The sequence below is a fragment of the Salminus brasiliensis genome, chromosome 15, assembly GCF_030463535.1.
Source record: "Salminus brasiliensis chromosome 15, fSalBra1.hap2, whole genome shotgun sequence".
Classification (NCBI taxonomy): domain Eukaryota; kingdom Metazoa; phylum Chordata; class Actinopteri; order Characiformes; family Bryconidae; genus Salminus; species Salminus brasiliensis.
In genome coordinates, this window is record NC_132892.1 from 19,658,978 (window position 1) to 19,677,595 (window position 18,618).

The 18,618-nt window shown below is 40.7% G+C and overlaps 1 protein-coding gene across 1 annotated transcript in view; it reads right to left on the reverse strand.

The window, feature by feature from the left end:
• The window catches only part of LOC140535468 (E3 ubiquitin-protein ligase Midline-1-like), a 65,656-nt gene extending 47,523 nt beyond the window's left edge, over positions 1-18,133 (reverse strand). The window contains exon 1 of the mRNA XM_072656859.1: positions 18,043-18,133. The gene's annotated coding sequence lies outside the window, so the exon portion shown is untranslated. The remainder of the gene's footprint in view (positions 1-18,042) is intronic.
• Positions 18,134-18,618: the final 485 nt, after the last annotated feature.

Here is an 18,618-nt window from a genome sequence, read left to right on the forward strand (position 1 = left end):
AGGGTACATTGCACAAAGTGCACATCAAACATAAGCAAAGATGGTTGAAACTTAGACCCAATTAGGTGTTCTAGTGACCCCACAAGCACACCAAAGTCATAAAATCAAGCTTTTGGAATGAAACAAAAATCAGAATTCAGTTTAATTGAATTTGACCTGTTCTACCAAGAAGAGTGGTCTGTCAGAAGCTTGGTAATGGCTATGGTCAGTGTGGAATTTTTGTTTCCCCAAATATTTGGTGTGCTGTATCTATATTTTTGACCCTGCAACTCCAGGGCATGTCCTACGTGTTGTCTCCCTTAAATAAATACAGAGGGTCACATTCCATGTTTTGACTCAGGGACAGCAGGGAGCATGGATAACGTAACAATGGCAGGTAGTAAGGTAATGAGGTCCCAACTAATATGAGAATATGAGGTAATATGAGGACCTGAACAGTGCTCACATCTTAAACATCAATTTGTACTACGCATCGCCTTCATCATAATCCTCAGTCCACCAAAATGATTCAGCAGGACCTACACCCCATTCGCATCTGTCTCTCATTATACACAAATCACCTTGTGTCAGTCATTCCTCAGTGTTGCATCATCATTGCGCAATCCTTGATTTCTCTCTACAGTTGTGGTCGGACGTTTACATTCACTCATCAGAGACATGAAAGTCATGGCAATATTGGTCTTCCAGTGATTTCTTTTTGTACAATTGATTTTATCCTGGGTAAGAATAAATGTACAACATACATCTTCTTCAATAGAGGATAAAAAAAGGTGTTGGGCAATAATTTTTCAAGAGGTTTCTGAAATCGGGCTCACAGGGATCACACTTATATACACACAGGGTGAAAAATATACATACACCCATTTAGATTAGAGGTATTTTAATATCGTTAAGGCTAATGCCTTTTATCAGTCTGTAAAAAGAGCTGAAGTTGTATGAAAGCACAATGATTTGGGAGGTGAAGTCACTTTTTTAAGGTCTGGAAGAAGACCCAAAACCATCAGAGCACAGGTTTGCCATGAACTGGAAGCTGGTGGAACCCTAGTGACCACTGTCTGACTGAGAGACTCCCATCCAAGAGTGACACCTTCAAGCTTAACTGATGTTTGCAGCTGACCACATGGACAAGAAAAAGCTATCTGGAGGAGTGTTTTGAGGTCAGATAAGGTAAAGATTGAGTTTGGCCACAGGTTAAGAGATATGTTTGGAGGAATTCAGCTATAAAGAACTCTGTACCAACTGTTAAGAATGATGGTGGTGGCTTCATCTTGTAGGGTTATTGGGGTACATTGCACAAAGTGCACATCAAACATAAGCAAGATGGTTGATACTTTGACCCAATTAGGTGTTCTAGTGACCCCACAAGCACACCAAAACTCATAAAATCAAGCTTTTTTAATGAAACCAAAATCAGAAATCTGTTTAATTGAATTCGACCTGTTCTGCCAAAAAGGGTGGTCTGTCAGAAGCTTGGTAATGGCTGTGGTCAAGGTGCAATTTTTGTTTCACCAAATATTTGGTGTACTGTATCTATATTTTTGACCCTGTATGCATAATCAGGCCCCAAAAAATGAAAACTTGTGCGCCAACAATATTACGGTGACATTCGTGTCCATGGTAAGCTCATGGAAACATCTGACCACAACAGTACATTTATTCTGAAAGTAGTAAAGCTTACAAAATTCAGCAATTATTCGCATTCTTATTATTCACAGAATTATCCTCACTCCTCAAACAAAGCTGTGGTAGGCAAAGAGGAGTTCACTCTATCCTAGGAAAAACACATGCAGTTCAGTTAATCCTCCCCAACCGAGGGGATCATTGTGGGCATATTAGGTTTCTGCCTTTCAGTTCTGCGTTAAGCACAATTCACACATAATAAAGTGTGACTGGCACAGAGGTGATTAAAGCTCTAATGGCATTTAATAAGTTTGAGTGGATCCTCAAAGTCCAACAGAAGCGAGAGTGTGAGAAGTCATTTTTAGGCTGAGAGAAAGGGCTTTGATCCCACTGTGGTCCCACATATAGAAGTATTTATTTTACCACACATTTGCAGTAAAATGGGTTTACAGTTGCCAGTGTTTTAATCCTTAAACACCCACACAAAGGCAAAAAAGGGGGTAAAACTATTAATCATTGATTAGCATCTTTTCAGTTTGTTATTTTAAATGACCCATTCAGCGGATACACAAATCAACCAGCTGGTTGACTTGCCCAGTTAGGGTAATTTCAGGCATGAACTAACAAGTATTACAGAACAATCACTGTAACACAATACAGCCAGAATATAATCAAGTTTACTGTGGTAAATAAAACATGAACAAATATGGCCGTACCTCACGTGTGTTGGAGTAAATGTAATGCTTATAGCTACCTACCTAGATACCTGCAACTATAGTGACTATAGTGTTCTTCAGTGATGTTCAGCTATGATGGTTATGGCAGGAATAATGAGTACTACTAGCTCATATATTATTGTGTAAAAAGTAAATAACTTGGGTCTTGCAGTCTTGTGCAGTGTTAGCGGCTGCGTTCTGTTTACCCTATCTGGGCAACTCAACTGAGCGGTCACATAAGCTTTTTGGGGTAACACAGAGATGCATTTTATTGTCATGCTTCTGTCAATTAACACAAATATAATTGTCACAAATTGTCACAAATAATTGTCACAAATTTGTCACGTTTTTTTTCCTCAGCCTACAGGCAGTGGTATCCTTTTTGCAACTTTGTCTCCCAGTGGATATAACTGCCATTCATATTCATTGAGGTGAAAAAGGCCAAATAGCCGAGGGTGAGTTTTGCTGGCTTTGTGTTGTAGAAATTTGGTCATTAAAAAGGAGTACCATGCAGTTACAATGTCTGTTAAAGGGTTAATCTTGAAACTGTATATGCAGGTGTGTTTGAGCACATGTGGAATTTAACCTTCTGTGTAATGATGAGGATTCATAGAATGTCTTGCTGCTAAACTACACAAATCACCTCTAAATTCCTGACTTAGGATGCATATCTTAATCAGACCCCAAACATGAGTGGCCAGGTCAAATGTGAATTCTTAATTTTAATTTTTTGGTGAAATGTTCTGCAACTATGTAGGTCAACCATGATTGATCACGTTTATAAACCGCTTCAGCTGCACTGCACAGTATGCACTACATACACTACATGCTTCCATTTACTTAACTGAAAAATCTGAAATGCTTTTAGCAGTGTGTGTGTGTGAACGCCTGAAAGCTTTTGATTATTAAATGTAATATTTAACATAGTGCTGTTAACACAATCAATTATTAACGCCACTAATGTTTTAATGTCGTAATGCATTTCGCTAGTTGACCTTCTAACCATCTGCAGTTCCGGACTGAATGGTTACTATGATATTATCTGTGGGTTCATTTTGACTGAAAAGTCATCTCACTGTCCTCCTCTTACCTCGCCTTAAGGATAGACACTTGTGTAACATAGGCAGGGAGAGCCATAATCCTTTTATTAATACATAAACCTTTTATTAAGATACAAAAGCTAGTTAACAAGTTCCGCTTAGTTAGAAGTATAGTGTATTAAATATTACTATTTTAGGACAAACTTAATCAAGAAGTGGACTAAGGTGCCACTATGATCTGAGAATCGCTGGTTCGAATCCTGAATCATGCTGCTTGCCATCAGCAGCCGGAGTCAGAGAGAGCACAATTGGCCTTGCTCTCTCAGAGGTGGATTGATGGCACTTCCTCCCCACGTCACTCCTAGTGTGATAATGTTTAGCACAGGCGTCTGGAGAGCCACGCTTTCTTAGCAATGCTGGTGATGGCTGGCTTCATGTGTAGGAAAAAACATGTGCTCCTCTTAACTCTCCTAGTGTTTGGGGCATTGCTAGTGATAGGAGGGGTTCATGTGAACAAGGATTGGGTAACTGGCCATCCAGCTGGAGTAGGACATTAGAAATATATTTTTTTTCTTGAGTTTATGATGATTTAGGAGAAGACTGTAGGTGCTTTGGTGATAGGAAACCAGTAACATTTATAGGATGTTAGATGTTATGGAGGAAGGGGTTCAGACATGTTCCGCCACAAACTCTTTGCTTAAAATATGGTTGAAGTGTTTAAGGATAATAAAATATATATATTTATCAGCACATTCCTACTTAATACTTTAACCTCTATATGCAGTATAAAACACTAATCATGTGATGTGCCAGATGGATTTACAAGGTAGATGTAATGTATGAAATTACTATACTAATATACTATTTATACGATTTTTATAGTATTTTAGAGCCGTTTTGTCCAATATGTGACTTACGCTTATAAACCCCAACAGGACCTACTGTAGGAGGACAAGTAATTGCTGCCTTCAGTGATTCCAACACTTTAACCTTTTAATACTTTTTACAAATAATGTTACACAGAGTGCCTCTGTTATTAACAGAGAAATAGTAAAAGGACATTTTCTGTCTAATCGAGGTCAATCTGATTACCAGTAGTGCATCATACAAAAAAAAATGTTTTTTTGGGTGGATAAAAACCTTTGCTAAGTCTTTGAGTCTTTGAGCAGAAACACAAAGTCACAATCCTTCCAACCCAAGCAGAGTGGGAAGTGGCACTGACTATTTGGAATGAAATGCAGTTTAATCAGTAACAGAGCAAGGGATTACAGAGAACAAAGCAAGTAGATAAACAGCAAGAGGATGAATCTCAAGCTTGCCTGCCCTACTGGGAGTTCTGTGATCTTATTTCCCATGCAACAAATCTGAAAATCAAATACCACGCACTCCTGCATTATGATCAGACGATCAGGCTATGGCTTTAGTTCGGGTTTGAATAGTAAAAATTTCACCAGTAAAATTTACAACTATTTCTCAGAAAGAAAGTGGTGTTTCTGTATCTGTTTTTCTACTCTTTATGTTTCGCAAGGCAACAGTTTTTGGGGTCTGCTTGTTTATGGACATTTAGGCCAAATGGTTGCATGAGTAACCACTTGACTAAATCACAGGATCTGAATTGAGCAACTCTTAAAGAGTGATTTAGAAAGAGATAATTACATTTACAGGAAATCCAAACCATCCTCCCACTGTAAGCAGCAGTCAGCAGTGTTATTACACATTTATAGCACATTTCATTTAACCCACCTTTAACAGGAGTTACTGACTAGTCTTTTCAAAAACCTTTTCGCATTATCTTGTCGTTTGTACACAGCAAATCCTACATGCATTACGTCTTGCAGACCCATTATTCTCTTTAACCCTTTAACAGGCATTGTAACCGCATGGTTGACCCTTCCTCGGCTGTTTGACCTTATTCCTCTCATTGAATAGTGTGTCCACTTATACCATTATACCCACTTGGTGGCAATATCATAAAAGGATATCATTGTCTGGAAGTTAAGAAAAATGGAAGTGCATTGGTGTGACAAGATACCTGGAAAATTTAAGAAAAAAAAAAAGAATTTAATGTTCTACAACCCCAGAGGTGTCAAAGGTATTGACATTCATTACTCAGGTAGAAGTGTAGATACTTGGGTTTAAAAAGACTTTTATAGAGGTTGAAGAATCAACTTTAGCTTTTTACTCCAGTAAAAGTGTAAAAATACTGGTTTCAAAACTACTTAAAGTAGAAAAGTAAAAGTAATGGAAGGAAAACAAAGGCCAAAAGCTTAGGCCACACCACAGGGGCCTATAGTGCACTACCCCACCTCCCCAAAAACACATTTTTTCTACAAGTCATTATGACGATAATGTTCTATTAAAATGTTCATGTTGAAAAATGTTGGGCTGCACTAGGCTGCCTGTTGTAGTTGCAGATCTGCCCATTGAAAATGAAGCATTTTAGTAATATCAGCTCTATTAAAGGAGCATCTATGTGCTCTACTGAGCATTAACATGTGCTTCATGGAGGGAAAATATGAGGAGTAGTTGTAATATATGTGTTGTAATGGTGCAAAAAGTCAAACTTCAGAGGCGTGTGATCAATAAGCTTTATCGGAATGTAAATGTGGGGCTTAGTCGGGACGTTTCACTCAAGTTCTCTTGAGTCTCTGTCACAGACGTCTTCATACTAGAGTACATGCTCTGCTCTGTCCTTGCTGGAGTGTGACGTGACGTGTGCAGGTGCAATAAATTGCTTACAGACCAATAGGGTATCAGAATGGTATATGTTTATACTTCTCATCCAACCACAATCAAACTCACACTTTCCGGAAGTCGCGTTTTATTTGGATATGATTTTATTTATTTATTTATTTTTTTAAACAATGACAAGTCTGAATGAAAACAAACCGAAATGAAATGGGAATAACGAGGCTATTTTTTTTATGTAAGGAGTAGAAAGTACAGATAATTGGGTTGAAATGTAAGGAGTAGAAGTAAAAAGTCGTCTGAAAAGTAATTACTCCAGTATAGATAACCAACATTTCTACTTAAGTAAGAAAACAGAGTATTTGTACTTTATTACTTTACACCTCTGTACAACTCTAACAATTATATTTTTGTTAAAATGGCAGAAACATGACAAAATTACCCTAACTGGGCAAGTCAACCAGCTGGTTGACTTCCGTATCCTGAATAGGTCATCTGGGGAAAAAAGGAGGGGGGGCCCTAAACAATGGCTAAATGAGTATCCTGTGTGACTGTTCAAGGGTTAAATGACTGCATAAGCACAAAGCTAACGTTAGACAGTACAGAAGTACAACAATTAAATTTGGCTTTAGTAATGAACTGACCTTTAAGCGTCAGCTCTGCAGCGGAGTCTGTAAACCCAATTATGAAAATCATTTCTTGCAGACAGTAAAAGGTCAAGTTTGTTAAAGTTAATAGAATGCCATCTAATAAAAATGGATATCAGTGACCATCTAAAGCAAACATTCTACCAAGAACTCTTCATTATGCAGCGGCCACAAGTTCCTCCGACTGTGAGAGCCTTAGGAAACGTCTACTCGCCACATAAAAATGAGCCATTTCTCAGAGCACCAAAACACCACAGCTACGACGCGTTTAAAAGTTGAAATGGCTCCCTGAGGAGCTGTGGTAAGGGAGATGCTATAGTGTTAGAAAAGACCAACGTTGGCACAACAACCTCTGCTATGCCCTTGAGCTTCGCTCTTCAGAAAGCCGAGGTTTGCCAGAGTGGAGAGGGTATAATGAATGCTGTAATCTTAAGTAAGACTTGCACACACTCTCCCCACAGCTATGTCAGCGCTCCCAATGCGGAAAACCAGTAATGGAGTGCTTAAGTCTCTGGCCTCTCTCAGATGTTTTTGATTCATTACACCTTCCCACTGCCATGCTCGCTGGCCAAAACATAATGTTCCACTAATATCATGGTAATACATTATCCCCAGCCACTGGCTAAGACAGTAGTGCAAAATGAAATATGGGAATGGTTAAGACACTGTAACATTAATTATACTCGAAATACATGGGAGAAAAGCAGACCATCGACAGATACTATATGGAAAATAACGGATGTGGTCATTATGACCTTTATGGAGTGCACAGCTATAAATTACAGCATATAGAACGCTGTGTGTGGCGCTAGTGTCAGCTGGGCCTGTACCTTTCTTACCCTCTGCGATACAGTCTTGCTTCTGTAGATGTCTTACCCCACTGAGCTGAGTCTCGTCCCCACATTATCCCTTGAAGGTAGGGTTCAACGGGTTAACACACCTGATTCAGCTTTTCGAGGTCTTCAAAAGCTTCTGAATATTGGAGCCAGTTGTGTGAGATTACGCTCGGCAGTGTGATGGATCTCTAAGAGCAAGGTAGTGCACTCCCCCTCCCTCCCACACCTCCTCCATCCACCTTCCAGCAAAATCCACCGCCTGCAAAAGTGCAGTGACCTACAGGCAGCAGGAGCCATTAAAAGAATGCCTTTAACAGTCTTAAACCAGCAATCACTTGATGGTAGGCCCACGCAGGGGTGAATTACCACATCATTAGAGTCATTCTTTGGGGAGTTTAGTGGTTGGTTTCAGTGGAAGAGGTTTTTGATGGTCTAATCAGAAGCTATTGATAGCACATGGTCCTTCAGATCAGGGCAACTCTGGACTTGATAATCACCCTCAGATGCATGTTGCCCTTGTCTTCCAGGATAAAATAAGAAGAAAAGATAAAAGTACAGTTTCCTATGGGGAAGAGGCTGCGTTTGATGGTGGCAAAGCCATTATCCTAATGTAGAAAATCTAATAAGCAGCTCATGAAATGTGGTGTTGAATGTGTTTGGAATCAGTGGCCGTCCTAGCGCTCTGCAAAAGACCTACATCACTTTTTTTAAACCATTAAAACTAATACATACCGAATAGTATACATACTAATATACTAAAAAAAAAGTTTAATTACTTTTTAACCCTTTAACAGTCTCACCTAAGGAACACATTTGCAAAAAAATATATATTATTGGTAAAGTTATGTTCCTGGATCCTCATTCGGCAACTTTCTTTGGCAATTTTTTACCAGATGACCCATACAGGAAGCAAAAACACTAGTCAACTGACTGGTTGACTTGCCCAGTTAGGGTATTTTAGGCAGGGGATTTTAATTAAAGCAATTTGCTGTGCAATTTACAGCAATACATTTTTTTATCTTGAATTTCCACTTCCATTTTTCCTAGCTTCCATCATGAAAAAAGTGCCATGCAGTTACAATGCCTGTTAAAGTGTTAAATCTGTTATTGTTAAGACATAGACAAAATGACGTATGGGCATCTGTAATCCTTACAGTCATTAAGAATGTGACATTTAATGAAAATTGTAAATGCCCCTAACTGACTGTTTTCTAAACTCCACCCTTTCTCCCAAGTACTCTGCAGCGAATAGCATAAGCTTTTGTGTTTGTACAAAGTGATCCAAAACCAAAAAATGTCAATTTAGATATTGCTTTAATTCAGTACAAACAGCAAAATATTCTTTCAAACATTTTGAAGCTACTTCTGCAAGTTGGTCACACAAGCATGGGTGCCAGACACACAGGAGCATGCCTTCACAGATCATAAATAAAAGACCATGATCCATTTTTAAATAAGCATTTAAATATATTGGAACAGTTTCTAAAGATTTCCAGCAGCTCTGTAAGAGCTCAGCCACTCTGAGTAAAGCAGTTCACTTCTCTCTATGCTCTGCTTCAGATGGAGGACGTTCTTTTTACACTTCAGATGTGGTGCTCTGTGTTGCAGCAAGCTGATAGTCACACATTGTGTATCATTAGTGTAACAGAAATGTCTAAAATGTCCAATGTAAGTCAATGTAAAAAAGATTTGACCGTTTCTCTCGTTCCATTCAGCAGGACATTTGGACAGAATGTACGAAATGTCTGCAAAAAAATATAGAAATGTTTTGCCCAAGTGAAAAAATAAAAACAAAACAGCAGACTTTGTATGACTGTGATGGTCTACTGTACATATAAGCTGATATTTAAGACACAGTATGTTCTACTTGTTAGTTGGGCTAAGCAGACCTATATACAGTGCCACACATGCTAGTTACAGGCTTCCTATGACTCCTCTGCGCACTAGTGCCTTCGTTCACACAGCCGCTAATTTTTGTAGGTTTTATGTAAAAGGTATTCTCAATGTGTGCAAGTAATACTGTGTCATTTTTCTACAACCGCCTTGCGCTTCCAGGCTGAGAAAAGCTGGTTTGAATGATTTCACTTCAGCTTTCACAGCATTTAGCTGAGGCTCTTATCCAGAGCGACTTACAAGGCTACTGATGTTACAGAGGTGGCCAGTGTAGCGTTAGGAGTCTTGCCCAAGAACTCTTATTGGTGTAGCGCAGCATAGCCACCCAGACCAGTAATCCAACCCTGTAATCTGTTGCGCGCCCACTTGGGATTGGATTAAGGATGGATTAAGAGTCTTAGAATTTTTTTTTTTTTATTTAAAACAGCAACTGCTAAATGTTGAATAGTGCTTTACTCAGATTTAGAGTATTTAGCCCAGATTCATACAACTCACAAAGACATACATCTCACAAAGCGCCTATGCCACAAATTCTAATGAATGAAGCAGCTTTTCTGTTTGGTTAAATACAGACACTAGTTAATAGAAAGTAAATAATGAAAAAATAACCAAACGAACAAGCGCAAGTGGTGTAATATGTAACAATATGCAAAAGCGAGACAAATAAGACCCACAAGGCAAGTTTTTCCAGACCGCTATCGACTACAAAATAATTGTTTTACAAGCATCACTGATAGTTCAGTAATATGAAGGCAAAATAAATAAAAGTCCTTCTTATTAAAAGTACTTTATACTTGAAATGAGAAATTTATACTTTGTGGGTTATGGTAAACATTTTATGTTTGACCCTGACTAGTAACTAGGCACAAGTTTCTTTGTTTTGTTTTTTTCTTCAAGATATATTCAATGAACGTTGTTTTTGTTGTTGTTGATATTTCAGCATTTAGAAACTGAGCATTCACACCATATTTAAGAAAAGGTTAAGAAGCAAAAACCCTTACTCAGTCAGCTTGCTTATTTCTCCTTCAGTGTGGCAATGGAAATGCACTCAATTCTGGATAGTCAGTAAAAATCACTGTAGATAACAATGTTTATAATTGTAACCAGCATAATTACAATAATATTTCAAGCAAGGATTTACACAAGTTGTCACAAGTGTGGATAATTGTAAATTTGCAAGGATAAGTGTGTGAAGCCTTTGGGGACGTCCTGTATTTTTCCATTGAAAACTAATTAAAAGTGGCCAGATCATTTTCTAAGTCACAATTATAGACAAACACAATCTGACTGAACTAATAACACTCAAGCATGTGTGCCGTCCATGTCTTTCAATGAGCACATCAAGGAAGCATTCACAGGCTAGAAAAAAAAGTGAACACTAGATTTTAATGAGCTATAGATCGCCTTTTAGCAGCGATCACCTCCGCCAAAGGTTTCCTGTAGCTGCAGATAAGATTTGCAGAAGGTTGAGGAGGGGTTTTAGACTGTAACATCCTGCAAAGGTGTTTTCAGTTTATCAGTACTTTTTGAATACCATGTGTGCACAGCCCTCTTCAGGTCATGCCGCAGCATCTCAGTAGGGTTGAGGTCAGGACTTGGCCATTCCTGAACGCCATTCATTAAATTGCTTGTGTGTTTTGAGACATTTCCTCATTGCATCACTCAACATCTCTTCAGCTTAAGGTCATGCACTACTGCCTTTACATCTGTCGGTAAAACGGTTTGATACACCTTTGAATTCATTTGTTCCCTCAGGGGTTGCAAGACATCTGGGCCTTGAGACAGCCAAGCAGCCCTAAACCATGATCTCCCTTCACCATGCTTTACTGTTCCACTTCTGTCTAATCTGTCCATTTTCCAAAAAACATTATGAAATATGGGGAAACTTAAGCCGGGCCCTCTTAATGGTTCTATGGACAGCTATATTTTATAAGTAATCAATCTAAAAATGTAGGTGATTCCAAAGTTGACTTTAGAATTTTTTCCTGCAACTTTACTGTCATTGCAGCCAATGACCGTCTATAGCCATGGTCACACTAGGCTTCTGTTATGCAAAATGACTTTCAGGGGTTTTGCCCTCATTGAGATATACTTTGCCAAAAGAATATGACACTCTGGAGCAGATACACTTGAACCATTTGGGCCCATGCTTAATGGCAGGCATGGGCCAAAGGGGTATCAAACAACACTGAGCTGTGGAATGATGGTTCTTTTCAGGATAAGTTGGGGAGTTGGCTTTTGACTCTGAATGCTCTTTTGAATCCTCAAAGCAGTGCTTCATAATCTATTAGAAAGTCTTCCCTAGACAGTACAGATTAACTCTCTTTAATACCCTTGATTTCATAAGAAACATTGAACGAGCAGGTGTCCCAAAACTTTTGTAGGTTCAGGTTCAGGCTCATCAAAACTAAGCTGACGCATAAGGACGCAGGAATTGCTTGGAAAGCTTTTAAGTCCTAAGAAAGCTTCAGTGGAAAACTGTAAACTCTGAATCCGGCACTGGTCTGTGGTCATAAGAAGAGTCACTGAGAGAGAAGTTAAGCATGGAAACATGCATTTTTAGGTGCAGGGGGTCTTTTAAAATGCTTAGGTTAGGAAAATTCTAGGAGTGTCACCCCTCAAATGATCTTAACATGTCTGTGTACTTCGTTTCAGACTAAGTGACGATCACTTGGTTGGTTTCCCTCTATTTGTTATTCTGGAAGGACAGATTCTTTACAGTAAGTACCACAGACTAAAGTGTGCTCTGTGAATTGGTACAGCCGATTTTCTGCATCAGATATTCAAAATCTTTCTTGGCCAGACCAAGCAGTTTCAGCTTTGGGCTAGTGGTAAGTGTCAAGAAATCTAGAAAACAAAGTCAAGAGCGCCCTCGCCATGACTTTGAAACAAAGGAGCAGTCTTCCCTGCGGAGAGCAGAAATCTAAAGCTGATTACACATCCATGGCTTTAGGTCACACACTGAGTCCACATTATCCATTCCTAGCAGCCTTTCTTCAGCTCTGCTGGGTCGGCAGAAAGTAGCATTTCTGACTCCGATCTGATCTTGGGATTTTTGTGAGAACATCTGAAGCTCGACTGCCACACAGAGAACTTCATTTGCAAGTAAGAGATCAGCTTACAGACCAGAAGTGACACGGTATGCATTGCACGGCTCTGTTACGAGCTCAGTCGAGCATCATAATGAGGTTACCCTACAAGCATAGCTTGGTCCTGCATTATTCCCCGGATGCTTAGTCAATAGCACGGATCGAAAGGCCTTAGGAAGGTGACGGACCCAAGATTAGTTTGTTGCTCCTGGTGTGTAATGGCATTCCGATGGGGTATAAAAAGAACACGCGGCTGCATTCAAATGACATTGCAGCCACTATTGAGAAGCAAATAAAACAAAAGATTGATTACCAACTACATAAACGGTTAAATTAGACTCGGGGGGGGGTAGTATGTAGTATGTAGGGATAGAGATGAACTAAAAGAGCTACTTTGCTACTTGTATAAGGATCTGAGGCGCTTTCAGAAGAACCAAAATGTGAGGGCTAGACAACTGGGGCACCACATCGGCAACATATTGGTCTTTTTGTGAAAAGCAGTGGTCATTACCTACCAAAAGTGTCCCAAGAAAGGACAATCAATGAACTGGCACCTAAGGCTCATTGATACGGACCATGGAGGTCCCACCTCACAACTTACAGGGTTTATCGCAAATGTCTTGGTGCCAGATGCCTCAAATGGTCAGCTCTGTTGTGGCGGGGGAGCGGGGGGGGGGGGGGGGGGGTAGGTAATGTTATGGCTAATCTGTGTAGATATTTGGAGGGAGGAGAAACCTAGCAGGCTAGAGAGGCTTGATTGCAAGTTACTATGAGTGGATGACTTCAGCACGTATGAAGAATAAAGAATAAGGTGAATCGACTTTGCTTAGCTTTCATGATAAAATCATCTCTCTCCCCTCTCTCTCTCCCTCCCCCTCTTTCTCTTTCTCCTTCGATCTCGCTCCACCCAGCCTTTTACTCACTGTATCATTTTCATTTCCTGTATGAATCTCTCTGGGTCCACTTGATCCCCAGCAGACAGCAGAAGGACGAGCCTAACTGACCATCTGTTTCGAGGACATTTGCCTAATGGGCCTCGGCCTGACTGCAGTTGGAAAACATGGTCAACGAATTGGATGAGCCAACGTAACATCCAGTTAGTGTCTGATTTATCAGGAGACAGATATTGGCAGGGCACAGTTATGGCTCTTGTCTGCTTTTGTTGGACCCCACATAAAAACAGCGCTTCTCTTAGGGAGTCACCGAGAATGCTAAGCACGGCAGGCAGAAGATATGGAGCAGCTGAGATGGATGCTGGCGTTAGTTGCCGTTTAATTAGAACCACATTGTTTAGTGTCTTTATTAGCACTGAAATATATATATATAATATATAGCTAGACCGTTGACCACAGTGCAGTGTAAAGTAAAGAGCTTGCTTTCTCCTGCCAGGAGAAATGAAAATATTTCATCCATTCTCCATCTGTTACTGTATACAAATTTTGAGTGATTTGCAAATTCCAAAGAAGCAATATCAGATCATAATAATAATAATATTTTGATAATTCCACCAAAGGCTTGGCTGCGGTCCTGTTAAGATCATGCCGGAGTCCAGCCAGAGAAGCATTCCTTGGATGCTTAGATAACAAAACCTCTTCTTCGCTCTACATATATGAAAGCACTCTCATAAATGACACAGCATGCTGCCCATCAAGTGATGGGCACTAGGGTCAATTCCTCATTATGTGTGAAGTCTATCAAAGCCTGGCATGCTGGCTGAAATGATGAGAGTGAAAAGATAGCAGTTCATCTAGAAGTTCCCAACATCCCCCCCACCACCACCACACCGCACCCCACCCCGAAAAGAAAATCAACAAAGAAGCTGACAGGAGTGAATGAATGAATAGATGCCACACTGTCATGTTCGCCTGACCATGCAGTTGAATTGGACCCGTCACTCTCGGACCTCTTTGTGTGCTCCATCACTGGAGAGCACTCAAGATCCCTTCAATGGGCTGAAGAAATCCCCAGCGAGGGAAAATCCTCAGTAAACAAATTACTTTCCACTTTTATTGTAGACTCTGCTCTTGACTGATGTGGGGAATGCAGCAATATTGTGAAGGAGGGTGGAAAGTGGTTGCCAAGCCCGGGTAGCCATAGCAGTGGGACAAGAGGAGCTTTCATTTTGGAATGAGGAGCACTGCTTTGCTGTGAATAGATCAGAGAGCGTGCTTGACGCACAAGCCAAAATCGTGCTGGGAAGAAGACTTGGTTTCCAACCAGGGCACTGACGCTGGGCGGTAGGGCTGAGGGGGATACGGCTGAAGCTGTAAGAACTATTCACTATAAGTTTGTGGTCGCCAATCCCAGAACTGCGGGAAGTATTGGGACACCTGCTCATTGCTTGTTTCTTCTGAAATGAAGAATATTAAACAGTTGATCCTGGTTTTGCAGGGCTAACTGTCTCTACTGTCCAGGGAAAACTTTCTACTACATTTTGGAGGAGCATTGCTGTGTAGATTTGATTGTATTCAGCGACAGCAGCAACCAACCTCAGTGACCATCATTCCAGAGAGCACAATTCCACTGCTCCACAGCTCAATGCTGTATGCCCCTCTAACCCACACCTGGCATTAGACATGGTTCCAATAGGTTTGTGTTGATCTAGTAACTAAATGCATTCATTAGAGGTTTGTCCACAAACATTTGGACATATGGAGTATGTGCTTCACACAGACTAGCGCTTCTCTCTTAGCCCTTGAAAAGCTTCATAATGACCTGCTGAGTTGAATACGTGTGTATATCACCTTTCTCGTTCTCAGCTGACAGTAGAGTTTACCGTTCAACACAAGGACTTAAAAGGCTTGGCTCGATGTTTTTGGCTGGATGCGTTGTTCTTATTTAAGCTCAAGTGACACAGCTGTAACCGGAGAATATCTCCCAGCCACATCTCCTGCTGCCATCTTGAAAAGTAAGTTTTACCCTTGAGTGTGTCGTTTTGATAAATGGTCATGTTGCTATCTGCACCAGCAGCACGACCTGTCATCAGTCCCAGCTTAGCTCTGAGAACAAGGTCAGTCTGTCACTTCGTATTGATTCTGACTTGGGCAGGACTTTGATACCACACAGCCATAAGATGTCACAAGTTTCACAAAATGAAAATTAGCACTGGCATGGCCTGGAGAAAAATAGCAGGGCCTTATTAAATATCACATTTGTTTATTTATTATCACAACAAGTAGGAAAACAGATCGATCTTTGTAATTAAACCGTTCACGTCTTCGTTACTGCTGACCTTTGCTTATTTTAACAGCATTTGCCCATTTTTATTAAGCATCTGAGTAGGAATTGCTGATCTGGAATCAGTCTATGATTATCCTATGCACTCATCTGGAATTTTCAGTTCTGATACGATACATAAACTTTGCATATCGGTCGATACCCAATAACAATCCGATACCATTGCTGAATTAATATACCGTATACCTCACCATGTGGGAGAGACTTAAGGCATCCGGATTGACTTAAACATGACTTTATATAATATAACAAATGAACACATATATATAAATGTTTGGCTACAGTTTGTTCCACCTAATGTTGTATATTCCCCCTGAGGTAGTTGGTAGTTGGTGCCGGATGCATTAAGCAGTAAAATGTAAACAGTGAACATGCACTGTAGATTTTGTTATATTTTAAGTGTATAAGTTTATTGAAATAAATAAATAATAAGGTCACAATTGTCTACAAAACTGAAATGCATCTCTAATATGTAATATAAAAAATGCAAAAAAATGAATAAAAAAATCATAAACATTGTGCATTATACTCTGGAGCAGTGGTGCCTCAGCGATTAGAGCTCCAGGCTATTGATGACAGGGTTGTGGGTTCGATATCCGGGCTCAGCAAGCTGCCACTGTTGGCCCCTTGAGCAAGGCCCTTCGCCTTCTCTGCTCCCCGGGCGCCGCAGCAATGGCTGCCCACTGCTCCGGGCAAGTGTGCTCATAGTCACTGGTGTGTATGTGTGTGTTCACTGCACGGATGGGTTAAAGGCAGAGGACAAATACAGTTGTCTTGTCTTGTCTAGACTAGTGTTTTGACTTTTCTTCCGCTATATTATTTTCTTCCGCTATATTAAACCCTCATCCCCCCTTAAAACAAAGTATCATTTGCACTCACCATAGTCAGACACCAATCAGCTTCAGCTAAGCTCAGCACAGCATGTTGCTAACTTGCTAACACATTACTTTTTAAATTTTTTGTATGACTGCATGCATGGCATCACAACGTTTGTACTGTTATGGGTCAGGATGAATACACCTACCAGTACACCCCCTATATAGACCGCTGAGAGTTGTGTTTAGTGAAGTTCATCTTAGTAGTTCAGAATAATTGTACAGCATAACACGTCTGCTAAGATCAGACAGTAAGCCATGTAAGTAAACACCATGGTCAATTCCTACAGCTATGGATGCAAACCAGCATGCAGCCAACTGTACATTGTGCTCAGTGTTCAGTGCTATGTGGTTGTTTTGTTTATGCAATTCATTATTTATATATGTATTTAAAAAATAATTAAGTTAATGTATTTACAGCCCTCTTGCATTGGTTCCGTATGGTGGAAGCCTGTGCCCATGAGAGGTAATGCCTTGTCTCTTTAGATATCCCGGCCATGGCACCCCTGCCATAATTCATTAATAAAAGAAGAAAACAGCAGTGATGCAGCTATAGGATGCAGGTCAGCACTGTGAGGATGAGGTAGGTCTGAAGCTCCGGAAACATTTCTGTGACAGTCAAGCGTTCATAAACAGCGAATGTAGTGTGTTACCCTGTGCCCCGGAGCTAAATTTAAAATTCCAAGCCTGCTCACAGCTCATTTGTTCTATATGGGCTGTGTTCAATGCTGCGCATATACATACAGCACTGTGTAGCGCCAGCGCCAGAGTCCATTTCTAGTAAGTGTGCATATTCATCTGTCAGATGACATAGTCCTGAAGTCTTCCAACCAGCGAAACAGCATTTAATCTTTGGGTTTCTGTAACTGTAACTTAATATTATAGTCTCACATTTGTCTCATTTCAAGCTGCCTTATTACATTAACGTCAATTACAGGACATGCTGTATGCTGTGGACCAAGTCTAAACTACTGTGATGGTATATTTATTATTTAAAGCTACAAAAGCTGCTAAACAATCAGTTGAGAGGGACAATATGTCTCATATGAATTCAATTCAACACATTTAAGCACATTTTGGCCACACATTACACATGAAAAACTATAGCAACAGGAAATATGAAAACTAAGACCAGAATATCTGCTTCCAAACATCACCAAGACACCAAACTCCACAAACATCTGCAGTGCAGATCAGCATAATCACATGAAAGGACAATGAACTCCACACATGTTCAGGGCACCCACCATAGCACGTGGATACTGTTTCTATCCCGTCTCCACCCCCCACATTGTGGAGCTAGATTCCCAATGCCTCGGCCATTAGAGGTGCATCCTCAGACCACAGCACCCAGTACGCCTACCATAGCGCCTCCCATGACATACAAAAGTTAATACTCACCTGCTACACCTTTGGCTGGGGTGTAGAAGCAGGACAGGGAGCCACCAGGAGAACGCAAAGGACGGCAGCACACGGGAAAGATGCGGCCATGCGTCTGACAGCCGACTCAAAACACAGAACAGCCGCTGTGATGCCTTGCTGTGTGGTTCTCCCCCCTCCTCCTCCTCTTCCCTCTCCCGCTCTCTCCCTCTCCTCCCGCTCTCCCATCTCTCCAGCACCAACACCCCCCCTCCCTTTTTCCCTTCTCTTGTCCTGGCTGGATGTTCGGACAAGCGTAAAAGCAGACTTGAGCGAAGACGCTAAGCTAAGCTTCTTCTCACTTCGGACCCCATTCAGCGGTGCATGGCACTCTTCCCGTTGGTCTCCTTCTGTTCAGAAACAAAAGGGCGGGAAACTTGGTGGGGGGCCGGTTGCACACAAGTGCAACTGTTCTGAACACAGATGGGATTTCCTGTGGAGAACTTTCCATCACCCAGCACAATGGGGAAAAGCAAGAATAGTCACATGCACTCTGAGAAGTCTGGTGCCGTAGTTATCACAGCTGAGATGCCTATTATCTCAATATTGACCGTCTTA